The following is a 15,348-nucleotide window of genomic DNA, read 5'->3' on the forward strand; positions in this document are numbered from 1 at the left end:
TAATCAGACACGATCGGATAGGAGGAAAAGGTGGTGGAGTACTTATAGCAGCGAAAGAGAATAATAATGTTCAAATTGTAGATAGCCTTGCGGTAAAGGATTTAGAAATTCTAATTTTTAAAGTAAATGAGCCAGAAAAAGAAGATATATGGAAAGGGGCTCTATTATATCGCCCTCCAGGAAACAAAGGAGATTTTGCTAACACTCTATTAGAAATTATTGCTCCGTATGTACTGACGTCAGACTATTTTTTATTATTAGGTGATTTTAATTATCACGTGGACGATCAGTTCAACATTGACACGGAAAAATTGATCTCTGCAATGAACACCCTGAACCTGATACAAAAGGTCACCGGCCCCACCCATCAAGCAGGCCACACGCTTGATCTTTTATTTACAAATTTGCCGAATGTCAAGCTAATGACTCCCATTCCATTATTATGGACCGACCATTTTCTTGTAAAATTCTCTATAAGCAGCCACAGATCTAAAATCATTATAAATAAAAAACAAAAAACATGTAGAAACATGAAAAAAATTACTTTGGCCGCCTTTTCTGAGAACTTCACGACAGACCATATAAACCTTAAGGAAAATGTACATCTTGGAGCTATTCATCTGGAGTCCGCTGTCCATAAGACACTGGACAAGATAGCTCCTATTCGAAAGGTGTATTGTAGGGAAAAAACCTCACCATGGTTCACAGACCAACTAAAACATCTTAAAACTCAAACAAGAAATGCTGAAAAAACTTGGCGCAAAAATAAAGACCCTAAAAATCGTAAAATCTACCAAACCCTACACACCAAATAGATGAGGGAAATTAAAGTAGCAAAAAGAACTCATATAGCTGAACGAATAAACAAAGCTGAAAACTCGTCCAAAGAGCTCCATCACATTCTAAAAGAACTTACTTCCTTAAAAAGTTCGCAAGAAACCCCAAAAACAAATGAATGGACGGAAGACCTTCCTATGTTCTTAGACGAAAAAATTACAAAAATATGTCAACCTTTTAAAACAGAAAATATATCTCTCCAACACTTGGAACAGGAATTACACATGAATCAAGACATACACATAAATGTCTCTTCCTAGAACTGGTCTACCTTTGAGTTGTTGGACAACGAAAAAACCATGCGTCTAGGATGGAAAATTAAATCAGGTTCTCCTTGCGATCAGCTAACCTCTAAATTATTTTCCACTCTCGCTCCAGTGTTGGTTTATCCTCTCTCCTGCCTTCTAAACACATCCCTGATAGAAGCGGAATTCCCTAAAATCTGGAAAGCGGCAAGAGTAAAACCTCTATTAAAAAAGCCCGGTGCGGACGTAAACACTTTCTCAAACTACCGCCCCATTTCCTTGTTACCCTTCTCAGGGAAAGTATTGGAGGCATTTGTTAATGAACAGTTGATGGGCTATCTCGAGAGGAACAATCTACTTGACTCCTCTCAGTCAGGTTTCCGTGCTGCTCACAGCACGGAGGCAGCCTTGATCGAGGTCACTGACAATATCAGATTTGCCCTTGACAAACGTCAATCGTGCATTCTGGTACTTTTAGACCTATCGGCTGCCTTTGACACCATCTCCCATCACATCTTGGTCAGACGGTTGTGGGAGTGTGGTGTCAAAGGGCAGGTTTTAAGATGGTTTATCAGCTATCTGTCAAATCGAACAACCACATTGCAAACAGATGAAACCTTAGCCAGCACACGGCCAGTTACAAGGGGTGTGCCTCAGGGCTCTATCCTCAGCCCTTCGCTTTTTAATGTTTATATGTCCCCCTTAGCCAACCTCATCAGGGCATATGGATTTGACATGTTATCATATGCTGATGACACGCAAATATTAGTCACCCTTGGCCATGACATAAATGATACCAAAAAGCGTTTCAAGAAATGCCTGGTGGAGGTAAAAAACTGGATGAGTCTGAATCATCTACAATTGAATGGTGCAAAATCTGAAATAATTACATTTGGCCAAGCCAGTGTACATTGGACCCAGGTGGCCCTCGGGAATGGGGGAATGCCCTGTCCCAAAAGAATCCGTCCGCAACCTTGCAATCCACATGGATAATAAATTATCCATGAAGGACTATGTAAACCACACCGTTGGGACCTGCTTTGGAATCATGCGAAGTTTACGCAGAGTTTTCAAATGGATACCAAAGGAAGCACGCAGAGTCCTAGTTCAGGGCCTTATAATAAATAGGTTAGACTATGGCAACTCTCTTTTGCTTGCCATAAATGAGTGCCACATCAAGAAATTACAAGTTGTTCAAAACACTGCTGCTCGTCTGATTCTGGGACTACCAAAACGATCCCCTTCCCTGCCATGCCTAAAAAGTCTACACTGGCTCCCTGTAAAAAAAAGAGCCATCTTTAAAACCATGTGCTTGGTTCATAAACATATGTACGGCACAGGACCAAAATACTGGAACCGAAAATTGACATGGTACCAGCCTGGTCGAGAACTGAGATCTAGCTCTAAGTTCCAACTCACGCCATTTAGAGTTCAAACAGCTAGAAATGGTGGACGTGCTTTCTCCTATATGGCACCACTTCTATGGAATAAACTTCCTTTAAACATCCGTACAACTATCGAACACATGAGTTTCCGAAAATTGCTGAAAACATGGCTCTTTAGTTAGGCCTTCACTTTTAGGATCACTCACTATTCTTTTCTGGGATTGTCCGCATGCGCCATGAGACTCACTTTGGGATGTGATATGTTTGCGCAATACAAATATCCAGACTAGACTAGACTAGACTAGAGAGGGTGTGACATTACTGCCAGAACTGCTGACTTTGGAACTGGGGAATCAGGCTCGAGTCCCGGCATCAAGTCCATATCCTGTGATTTTAGGCAAATCACTCAATCTCCTTGTGCCGAAAAAGTAAATCTTACCTTATGTAATTTTATGTTACTAGTGCTCATGTAAAGTGCTCCAATGCCCTTGGGACGACTTTGCGGTATAATAAACTGCAGAAATAAATACATATCGCGTTATTTCAAAGGCGGTTTGTAGCAAACGCCGAGGTTTCAGTTCAAGTGTTGCCTGTGCAACACAGCCATGCATAGAACGTGTGGACAAGTGCAAGTGCACTGGCATACTGTCTTCAGTGTTGACCAAGGGGGAGCTATGCGTCTTAAGCAGGGCACAAGTCCTAAGAAAAGAAGTGGGGGGACGCTGTCACTGGAAGAGACGTCACAACAGGAAGTGACGCACAAAAGGTGGTTTGTACCATCGGGCTCATTGCCTCCCCTCGCTCACCCTTAAGATGCGATTGCATCTGAGAAGCCAGCGCGTGTGCAGCATGCTGTGAGCTCCGATCTCGTCCCAGAGAGGCCAAAGAGTGAAGTCCAGCTGTGGGAGGGGGGAAGACGTCCACCCAGTAAAATAAGTAGGGGGATGCCGTCCACCCACGTGGTACCCCGACTCGAGCCCTGGACTTAAGAGACCAAATATGGCAAGTCGTAAAGTACTTCTCAACACCAATCTGTGATAATAAGCACAGCACTAAACTGCCAGCCAGAGAAAATAGGATGCACGCATATTTTCAAGATGCTAGTCTGATTTATTGCAGTGTTTTATGATAACATAGTGTATTGGGGCACCCCTTTCTCGCATGCATTACATGCAGATGCAAATGCAGCAAAAAGACGACTTTATTTATTTGAAAATACTTTAATTGTTCTTCTCCCCACGGGACGCCATAGGGCACTTTACAGCTTCTAGCAACCCATTGCTCACATGTGGCGTGGACAATAAATTAATCAGCCCTGCAGGAAATATGCACAAAAAGGGGGAGTCAGATGAAAGTTTACCCAGAGAGTAGGTGTTGCATCTCTTGCAGGCTGTCAAAGTATAGCCAGGGCCACTGGAATTATGCAATTCAGCGATTTTCGCATAATTACATTTTTGACGCATTTGTCACATAATCTATTATCTGCTGAGTAATCTGCAGATTTTAATTTAAAAAAAATGTTTCTAGCTCAAACGGTTCAAAAGTAAAACATTTTTTTTACAGTGTTGCCGTGCTATGAAAGGCTCTTAGCATAGTGGCACTGGTCACCTTTCTATTGCTTATTGCGATATTTGGGCATTAAACTGATACCAGTGAGGTGCAAACAATTCCCAGAGAGTGTTATCAAGTTTTAAAATGACGAAATAATCTAATACTATATAAAAAAATGTGCAGTATAATGCTGCATAATTTGCCTTTTCTTGCTACATAATTTACTCATCCCTGCCACAAAAATTGGTCCACTCCTGCCAAATAATTCCATTGGTGATGACTACAGCACAGTGCAGGGTAAACCTGTGGAGACATAGGTGTTCATAACCTGGACCACGAACCTGTGCCTCCATTTAGACTCACAGCCAGTTCCAGATATATGAGATAGGATTTGATTTACAGAGTGGACTGGAAGACTGGGCAAAAGTTTTTATTTTTTTCCGATGGGGGGTATTCCATGGATGCATTTGTGGGAGAGGCACTCTTGAATCCCGCTACCCCCGCCCCGCTTTGTTATCAGGTCGATGATATCCTATTTAAGAATTATATCAAATGGAGAGGCGCACTTCCCCTTCATAGAGGAACCAGACAAGGCTGTCCACTTTCCCCCCTTCTCTTTATTCTGGCACTCGAACCTTTCCTTGAGAAAATTCGACAATCCCGTTCCTATTCTGGCTTTCTTTATAAAGATGTTGAGATTAAGTTTACTGCTTATGCAGACGATATTTTGCTTTAAATTTCTAACCCTGTTGTTGCCCTTCCCGCTATCTTTTCTTTATTACATGATTATTCCTCTGTTTCTGGATATAAACTAAATATTGATAAAACTGAAGTCCTTCCCCTCAATAAATGTTGTCTTCCCCACATGTTTCAGGGTTCTCGTTTCCAATGGAACTCTGGTTCTATCAAATGTCTTGGCGTTTTATATGCTAACACTATTAGAGAAACTATCAAAATTAATCACTCCGATATCCTTAAAAAGCTCTCTTCTCTTATAGAACGTTGGTCCCCTCTTTTTCTTTCCTGGTGGGGCCGTCTCTCTACTATTAAAATGATGCTCCTTCCTATTGTGAACTTCTGTCTCTCAATGCTTCCTATCTCTCTCCCCCATTTCTTTTTTAAGTCTATCAATAGTCTTTTTTCCAAATTCCTGTGGAATAAGCGTAAGGCTAGAGTCTCTCTCCTCCGTCTTCAACAACCTAAACATCTTGGTGGTGTTAACTTCCCCAATATCTCACGCTTTCATTCTGCTTTTACTCTCAAGCAAATTTGGCCTCTTCTTCTTGAAACCTCGTCTCCTCCTACTATGGCTTGGAGCTCTCTGGAATTGGCTCAACTTCACCCCTTCTCCTTCCTTATTGCCTCCAATCTCACTCAACCACCTCCCAAGTTACTTTCTCCTATTTTTAAACACTCCAAAGCTTTAATCCTTGCCCTTTTTCGATCATTCCCTGTACCATCTACTCTTCATATGAATACCCCACTTTGGTATAATAAATCTCTTAAATTACGCAAACGTGCGCTCTTTTGGAAGGAATGGATTGACAAAGGAATTCTCACTTACCAACATCTTATTTCTGACAATTCCTTATTACCCTTTCCATGCACTTCGTGAGTCCTTCGGTATCTCTAACAAATACTGCACACACTTTCATGAACTTCTGCCCAAACTATCCACTATTATCCTACACAATACTCCTTCATCCTCTTCACCTCCCCTCCTTGCCTCTCCACCTAGCTTTCAGGTTCCCCTTAAGGCCTCTGCTATTTATAAATTACTTTCTCCCTCACTTACTGACAGGCCTAAAACTAATCTTGAACTTACCTGGGAATCGGACCTCAATCACACTTTCCCCTCACTTACCTGGGATTCTATTTGGTCCAAACTTCATTCCACCTCTCGTTCCGCTAGTACCACACAAACCCTTTATTTTTTTTATAATAGATTATTTTACACTCCCTGTGATTTGTTTCAATTTAAATTGTTGGACACTAAGAAGTGTTGGTCCTGTTCATGTACTCCTGGTGACTTTGTTCACATGTTTTTTCTTTGTCCTAAGGTCCAACTTATGTGGTCCCACATTTGGTCTACTCTTAATAAGATTTTATCTACTAATGTTCCCTTTGTTATTTCTTCTGTATTACTGGGTGGTTTGGCCCCAGTTTGGGATGTCCCACTCCATACTCGTAAATTTATTGATCTTTGCATTGCTATCGCTTTTCAAATTATAACAACTAATTGGAAAGACACTACAAACGTGGTTTACAACGCTTAGTGGAATTTGCTCTGCCATCATCATAGATTAGATCGTGCATGTGCTTCTTCTATTCCATTGTTGATAAAACGTGATTTACTTTAGTCCCCTTTAACAGACTTTTTATCTAAAAGTGCCTCTTGATCACATGTTATTGTTATATTTAGTATTACGGTTATTATTATCACTGTGAACTTCTCTGTATTTCATACCTCTTTATTTCTCTTACCATAAATTTTTCTATTGCTGTTCCCCTTCCATCCCCCTTTTTCTTTTTTCCCTTTCTTCCCTCTTTCTTTCTCTCTTCCTTCCCCACAAAATGAAAAGTTATAAAAGCATTTTCTCTTTGTATAGCGCTCTCCCCTTTTGGGGCCTTTCTTGTTTATTGGCACACTATTCTCCACAATTATTTTGACTCCTATTGCTCTTTATTTGTGCTATTGTACTGATGTTTTACATTGTTTTCTTCAACTCAATAAAGCTTTTCAAACTTAAAAAAAAAATGGAGAAGCGCATGGCGGCGGCGGCAAGATGGCCGCGTCCTAGAGGAGCTCCGCGGCGCCGGCAATTTCTCTGCCACGAAGGTCCCGCTAAACGGCTCGCTACCGGCCTCGCGTTGGAAATTATGCCGTCGAGAGTTGCCAGGAACACTTTCATGTGCTTTGCGGTTCACGGTGCCTGAGGGAAGGTGTTTTTTTTTATCTCGATTACAATCCCTATTATCCCTGAGGGCACCTCGCGGCCGCAATTTCGAAGCACTTTTCGGCACGAATATTCCCTTTTGCCTCAAAAACTGAGCTTCTTTTTTGATTTTGCTCCCTCCAGTTAGGCAAAATGTTGCTGTTTCGCTTTTCCTCAAGCTCTATGGACTGCATTTATACCTCATGCCCTCTTTTTCTACAAACAACATGCTTTTCTCCTTCTTTTGTGGCTTCTCAGTAGTTCCCCGCACCCCATCAGAGGCACTATTAGATGCGCGGCATGTCAGTCATGCACGAGGATTCTAACAGGAGAGGAAATGACTTTAAATAAGTTCAAAATTCACGCAAAAGAATTATAGAATTGCAACACACGTAATGCTATCTATCTGATTATATGCCCCTGCAATCTGGGCTATGTAGGGGAGACTTCTCCAGCCATCAAAACTCGCTTAACAGAACACAGATCTGCTATAAAAACATCGAAGGTTTCAGCCCCATTAGTTAAACACTTTATTGATTTTTCAGCACTCCCCCACAGACATTAAGTGGCGCATATTGGAAAAAAGAAACATTCCCAATGAAAAAGTTGGTGAACGGATCCGCAAAAAAAGAGAGGTATTCTGGATTTTTTATCTAGACACCTTTCAACATGGGTTAAATAATGAACTCCCCTAGGAAAATGCCATTTTTTAACTCAGTGTTCTTAAAACATCGAATGTCATACTGTCGCTACGGGACTAAAATATTTTTTAACATCTCTGTATGAAGTAGCACACCCATCACGTACGCAAAGAGGCAGCTGAATTGAACAGGTCATATACGGTATGACACTTCTCCCTTTATATCACAGTATTGCATATTTAGGTATTTCTTTAAGGTGGAGATACATTTCCTACCTCTTTAAAAGTAGGCGGTATCCGCAATGTTGTCCAATCACCCACTTACTTATATAAACAAATGAGTGACAAAGTAACTAGTTGTTGTAGTTCGGTAAAGACGAGGAGGCTGCTCATGCCCCTCACAGGTATGTTTGAATTCTTTAACCTCCCATCTATTACGCCGATACTTTGCCACTGAAAAAATTAGGGCCCGTACTGTTACTTTGTTTCTTTCTTAACAGACACGTGCTTATACCTATAATCTACAGCCAGCGCGGGTCATGTGCTAAGCCTTCCCCGTAAAAGCGTCAGCTGTTCTAGCGGCTAAAGCAACAGTAAAAATGAGGAGGCTGTCCACGCCCTTCTTAGGTATGTCTTAATTAAAAAAATGTTCGATAAAAATATATTGTTTTTAACTTATTATTTTGAGACTTCACTCCACGAAAGAATTAAGGCCCAAATTGTTACCGTATTTTATTTCAACAGACATGCGCTTGTATCCATAATCAACAGTCAGCGCGCTCTATACGTTAGGCTAACACCTCAACAGCAGCAGCCCTTCTCAGTTTTTCATCTCCCAGCCCTTCGGCGAAGCCATTATCGTGTACACATTTAAGAAGCGTATCTCACCACAGAAGGTAAACAGCCCATCCTATTAATAACCCATAGACCTTTAACACAAAGTAACGACGGTCATAGGGCACAATTTGACAAGCGGTCGTATGTATCTTTATATTTCCAGGAGAGTCTACGTGATCTATAGTCTGCATCCGGGACAGACACGTGCACCTAATCAAAACGCGAAAGCTTCTGTAATCTTCATTTTTATTCGCTGCTTTCTAATTAAACAGTTTCTGGGTAAGCTGTCCTGCTTTGTTGAGTGTACCCGTGCAGTTGATACGCAGTAGTCAGAAATATATCAGATCTTAATTAGCGTACTCCTCCCTTCTATTTCTAGTAGCGGAATCCATCAAGTTTTTGCAACATAAAGTTATCAACCTGGTAGCGGTCTTAATCTATCACCTTACAGTACAGTTAAAACGAATTTGGATTCATTAAGAAGGTTGGTCTATAACTTTTACAGCACACTTTTTAAATAACATCAGCAAAATTTGACAAATAACCAGTAACTGTAATTGTTATTCAGGCCCAATAACTCCTCCTAACACTAAATGACAAAGATAAACACTTTCGCCACTATTGGGTTTTTCTATCTTCTGTATTCCTTTACTTTATAACATGTCTACCCCCTTTTGTTTCTGTTTATCTGTACATCTATGATTGATTGTAAAGTTACATAAAGTTAGGTATTTGATAGCGGCTCTTTAGGTAAATAAACTATTATTAAGGCAATGTATCTGCAATAATCAATATACTTTTATCATGTATATATAAACATCATTTCAATTTTTAAATAATTGTTTATTTAATTTTAGATTGTTCGTTCGATGGTACTTTCCTGACGAAGACACCTCTTGTGCGAAACGCGTTAAAGAAACCGTCACTACCTATTAACTCTTCTATATGAAATATGATGAATATATATTTTGACAATTTGCAAAGTGGTATCATCTTTTATATTTTATCTTATTTTATAAAATCGATTAAAATTTGTGATTTTTAAATTTCAAGTAGTTTTGTGATTTTGCTTGATTATATTGCCTGGTATTACATCCTATATATTGCCTGGGCTTGTTATTTGTCACTATATACTTTACCCTGACTCAGGAATCGGATCAACCATCAGGGGGTCCTTGATACTTGCAATTTTTTACCCACGGTTGATCTGTGCGGGACTGTTTTGGGTTTGCATAGCCGCTAAACCTAGACTTCATTTGTTTAGATTATCCCTAAAATAAGCATTGTTTGTCCATACTATCAGTATCACACTATTAGTAGTCAACTGTATTCTTTTATCTTTTTTCTCCTATTTCATTTCTTCCTTCACTCCAATATATCCCTATACCTTTTCCTATTTAGTTTTTGGACGGCGATTATAACACTTCTAGTCCAACCATGGCTCAATTACAAACCTTTGGGTTTTCAGACAAGGACTTTGCGATGTTGGTAGGCATTAGTAGCTCCTTTAGTAATGGCTCGAGATCTCACCCTCTCAGCAATGAAGACATGAATAAACTTTTACAAAAGAAATTATCAAGAATAGAAGCTCATGGTGAGTTCATGTTAGGCTATCTCAAAGCTGGGGTTATACCCCAAGGCCTACGCGTGCGTAACATACCTGGTCTGTTGGTTGATCATAAATCATTTTTAATTAGGTGGAGTATGATCGCGAGCAGATGCTGGCGTGACCTGATGATACTCATTATAGAAACTTCCAAAGAATTAGCCACCACAATAAAAAAAGAAATAGAAGAATTAGAGGAAAAAATAAAGAAATCCACCAGTTTAGATGAGGCAATAAAACAACTAGAAGAAACGAAAAAAGATATTATTTCCTTTACAGAATAACTAGCCAAAGGAAAATCAGATAAAGTCACTAAAGATACAAGATTTCACACCCTTGAAAGAACTTATCCTTATCTTAGTGAAAACTTCTATAAACTGGATCATTATCAAACTGATCATAATTCCAAATTTTAAAAAATAAATACCTTTTCAGATACATCTGATTCCGATGGGGAAAATAGCTCTAATTATCATGACCAGGAAAGTCCCTACAACCCCACAAATGGTCATAAAAACATCTGCCAACCTTTTTTAGGACAGCGCGGAATGAGACGGGGCCGTCCACGAGTGAGATTCCAACCCAACCCAGAGGGAATTATCAGAGCCACCAATATCCGCCAGACCCTCATCAATACTTAGAAACACAAAGCAAGCAATATTGGAAACAAGGGATGTAATTCCAATCTTCAACCTATCTACTCATAATTTAGATACTGCTAGCATGTCTTTACTATCAAAAGGGCTATAATTTGTCCCGCATACTAATGTAGATTTATTTGAACTACATCAAGACATCCATTCTTTCTCTAGAAAAATGAGGTTGAAAAAGTTTTTTGAAAATGAAGTCACTATAGATTTTGATAATAGAACTGGCAATATAGTATCCTTACCCTCCACCTTCACACCTACCTTAGAACAAATAGGTCCTGAAGTTGCAATATTTGAGAAAGTTGTTTTGAAACGCTTGGACTAAGCTTTACAATTTATTCCAAAATCCCGTTACAATATCACCAAGGATGAATTTCATTCTCTTAAAAATGATAAAACCCTTACCATGAAGAGCTGCGACAAAGGTGGGGTATCATATTGATAGATTCCGAGGACTATGAAAGTAATATGTGGAAATGCTTAATGATCATACCTTCTATAGTAATATTAACATCAATCCAACTGCTAAAATTATTAAAACCATTCAAAAAAATAACAACTAAAGCATTAGAATCAGGTATTATCACTATCAAAGAGCATGATTACCTCAATAAATCTGATAAAAAATCTCCTGTATCTATGGAATAGCCAAGATTTATAAAAATCAACATGATCCTCCTTATCGCCCTATAGTTTCCACCATAGGTACACTCACAGAAGCGGTATCCAAATATGTCTATAACATCTTGAGACCGTATATCCCTCTCACTACTTCATATATTAAAGATACAGGAGACATCATATTAAAAGTAGAACATCTACCATTCAATCCATCCACAGACATCCTGGTGACCCTAGACATCAAATCGTTATACAGTAACATTCCACAGCTAGGAGTATCGGAAGCTGTCATATGGTTTATAGATAAATATCAAATACCATGCTCCAAAACATTCATTCATGAATGTCTTAATCTAGTCCTGAAGGAAAATGTCTCTGAATTTGGTGAAGTTATGTACCTCCAAACCAAAGGAGTCAGCATGGGGGCATCTGTTGCCTCCTCTATATCTAACATTTACATGTCTCAGTTTGAGGCAAAATTCATTTATAATGAAATTGCACCCTTCTATGAGTCTTTTTCTCATTGGTATCATGTTATAGACAATATATTTGTTATCTGGACCGATGGGGAACAGACTGTGGAAGAATTTCTAGTCTGGCTCAATTTGACAGATATCAATCTAAAATTCACTGCACACACCAACACCAATCACGTAGAATTTTTTGGTATTCTCATTAAACATAATCAAGGCAAACTGGAGGTAGATTTGTATATCAAACCTACAGCAAGAAACACACTAGTATTCCGTTTTCATAGTTTCTTAGAGTCTGACAGAACTGCACGAACCTTCAAGACTTTGATGCCCAAGCTATAAACATGAAAAAGAAATTCTTAGACAGAGGCTACCCTCACCGGCTGGTGAGGGAGTCATATAAAAGAGCTCAATACTTTGATAGGGATCACTTACTCCATTCTAGTAAAATACCTAAAGAACCTAAGCGTGTGTGCATCACAAAACATTCCACACTCAACTCTGAGATTAAAGAAATCATTAATTCCAACTGGCATCATTTAAACATCGACCAGAATCAGAAAGTCATAAAGTCATAAAGTCAAATGCTCTTACATAGCGCACAAAATCACCAAAAGGTCTCGAGGCGCTTGGCAGAAGACAAAGAGACGGCATCCATGTTGAAAGGGGATGGGGAGAGCTAATTGGGAAAGAGCCATGTTTTCAGGTCTTTACGAAAGGCCAAGTGATTGGAGATAGATAAAAGATGAGGAGGCAATTTGTTCCAGAGTTGAGGGGCTATGTAGGAGAAAGATCTACATCCATTTCTCGAAGTCCGGACACAAGGCTTGACTAAGAGAGATTGAGGACTGGATCTTTGAGTTCTGGAGGGTTTATATTGGACCAGTTTCTTCGCTAGGTAAGAAGGCCCAATACCGTGGAGGAGTTTGTGCGTTAGACGGAGGATTTTGAATTGGCTTCTCTGGCGTACAGGCAGCCAGTGAAGCTCTCTGAGGTTGGGTAGGGAGGGAGACCTGGGGGGCAAGCCCAGCACCAGTCGTGCGGCGGCGTTCTGGAGGGTTTGAAGTTTTGACAACAGACTCTCATTGATGGCGGCGAACATTGCGTTACCGTAATCCAAACGACTGATAATTAATCCCTGAACTAGAGACTTTCTGGACTTAAGGGGTAGCCATTTAAAAATTTTCCGCAGTTTCTGCAATATCCCATAGCAGATACCTGAAACTTGGTTAACATGTGCTTTCATGGAGAGAGCACATTCGATCATGATACCCAAATCCCGTACCACTTCTTTGGGTTCAGGGCAGAGTCCTAGTTCTTGGGGCTACCAATCCTGTGGCCAGATAGTCTTTGCCTTGCCAAATAGCATAATTTCGGTTTTGCTATAGTTAAGCTGGAGTTTGTTATCTCTCATCCATTCGCTAATATTAACCATGCACTGTTTAAATCTGGTGCGCGTTTCAAGAAAATCAAGGCTGCAGGTGATAAGAACCTGAGTGTTGTCTGCATAGGACACTGTAGAAAAGATGTGAGATTTTATAATGTTGGCCAATGGGGTAAGATATACGTTAAACAGCATGGGACTTAAAATAGATCCCTGTGGAACCCCTACTGAGAGAGGGGTCTTACAGGATGTCAGGGTGTTGACCTTGATGTAGGTATGCCGGTCCACAAGATAGTTTTCAAACCAGGCAAGGGCATTGCCTCTGACACCTATCTCCTACAGCCGGCGTTTAAGAATGCTGTGGGAGATGGTGTCAAAGGCCGTCGATAGGTCTAATAGGATCAGAATGGCGGACTCTCCTCTGTCTAGTGTAAGACGGATAGTATCCACTGTTGAATAAATTGACTTAATTTTATTGTCAAAATAAGCTGCGAGTGAGTTAACCCATTCCAGGGAGGGAATAAATACTGTTTCCTCCACATGCGGGGTTGTAAACTCTTTCAATATTTTATACAGTTCTTTACTGGAGTGCGCCGCTTTATTAATCCTTTGTGTGAGATAAGAAGATTTTGCTGCCTTAATATTTTTTAAATAGTTAGAATGAATTTGTTTGTAGTTCTTACGATTTTCCAGCGTTCTAGTTTTTCTCCACAACCGCTCTGCTGATCTACTAGCCATTTTCTCTAATTTCAAATCCTCCGTGAACCACGGGGAAGCAATTGTTTTTACATTAAGTTTGGTTTCTGGAATGATTATGTCCAGTGTGTTCTTAATAGATGCTTCCCACTGGGTTACCATTAGGTACATGTTGTTTGAAATAACATTGGGAGGTTTAAAATGGGTCAGGAAAGCCTCTGGGGTCAGAAACAGATTGCCAAGCCCCTTTTTGCCCATCGCCGTAATAAACATTTTAAAGCTATAATTGTCCATTCAAGACATACAACGGCCACTACCAACTGTCCTTTTATTCAAAAGTCCATTGACGGCATGAACCCCATCAGAGGCACTATTAGATGCGCGGCATGTCAGTCATGCACGAGCATTCTAACAGGAGAGGAAAGGACTTTTAATAAGTTCAAAATTCACGCAAAAGAATTATGGAATTGCAACACACGTAATGTTATATATCTGATTATATGCCCCTGCAATCTGGGCTATGTAGGGGAGACTTCTCAAGCCATCAGAACTCGCTTAACAGAACACAGATCTGCTATAAAAACATCGAAGGTTTCAGCCCCATTAGTTAAACACTTTATTGATTTTCAACAATCCCCCACAGACATTAAGTGGCGCATATTGGAAAAAACTAAACATCCCCAATGAAAAAGGTAGTGAACGGATCCGCAAAAAAAGTGAGGTATTCTAGATTTTTTCTCTAGATACCTTTCAACATGGGTTAAATAATGAACTCCCCTGGTAAAATGCCATTATGTAACTCAGTATGGACAAACGCGGCGATTTAGGCTGCGGGTGTGTGCTGGTGTGTGCTCGTTTCGCTGTTTATTTTAATAAGCTGATTTTAAAGCTGTGTGGAAATTAATCGTGTTCGTGCAAACCCGCATTGTGTATTGTATCTGTGGGAACTTGAGCTTGGCAAAACTTACTTACCTGCTTTTTTCATCGCTCCTAACCCTGTTCCGCCCCGGCTTTGTGCCGTTTGTGCGGAGGGTCGTCTAGCCGAGCGCCACTTCCTGTTCCTGACACCACTTCCGCCCTGCCCCTCCACCTTGCACGTTAGCGGTCTAGTGGCTGCTGAAATTTTCCTATTTTAGGCGTAACAGCTGGAGCTTTCCCTTGACAAATGCGGCGATTTAGGCTGCGGGTGTGTGCTGGTGTGTGCTCGTTTCGCTGTTTATTTTAATAAGCTGATTTTAAAGCTGTGTGGAAATTAATCGTGTTTGTGCAAACCCGCATTGTGTATTGTATCTGTGGGAACTTGAGCTTGGCAAAACTTACTTACCTGCTTTTTTCATCGCTCTTGACCCCGTTCCGCCCCGGCTTTCTGCCGTTTGTGCGGAGGGTCGTCTAGCCGAGCGCCACTTCCTGTTCCTGACACCACTTCCACCCTGCCCCTCCACCTTGTAGGTTAGCGGTCTAGTGGCTGCTGAAATTTTCCTATTTTA

Source organism: Lissotriton helveticus, chromosome 5_1, assembly GCF_964261635.1.
Source record: "Lissotriton helveticus chromosome 5_1, aLisHel1.1, whole genome shotgun sequence".
Classification (NCBI taxonomy): domain Eukaryota; kingdom Metazoa; phylum Chordata; class Amphibia; order Caudata; family Salamandridae; genus Lissotriton; species Lissotriton helveticus.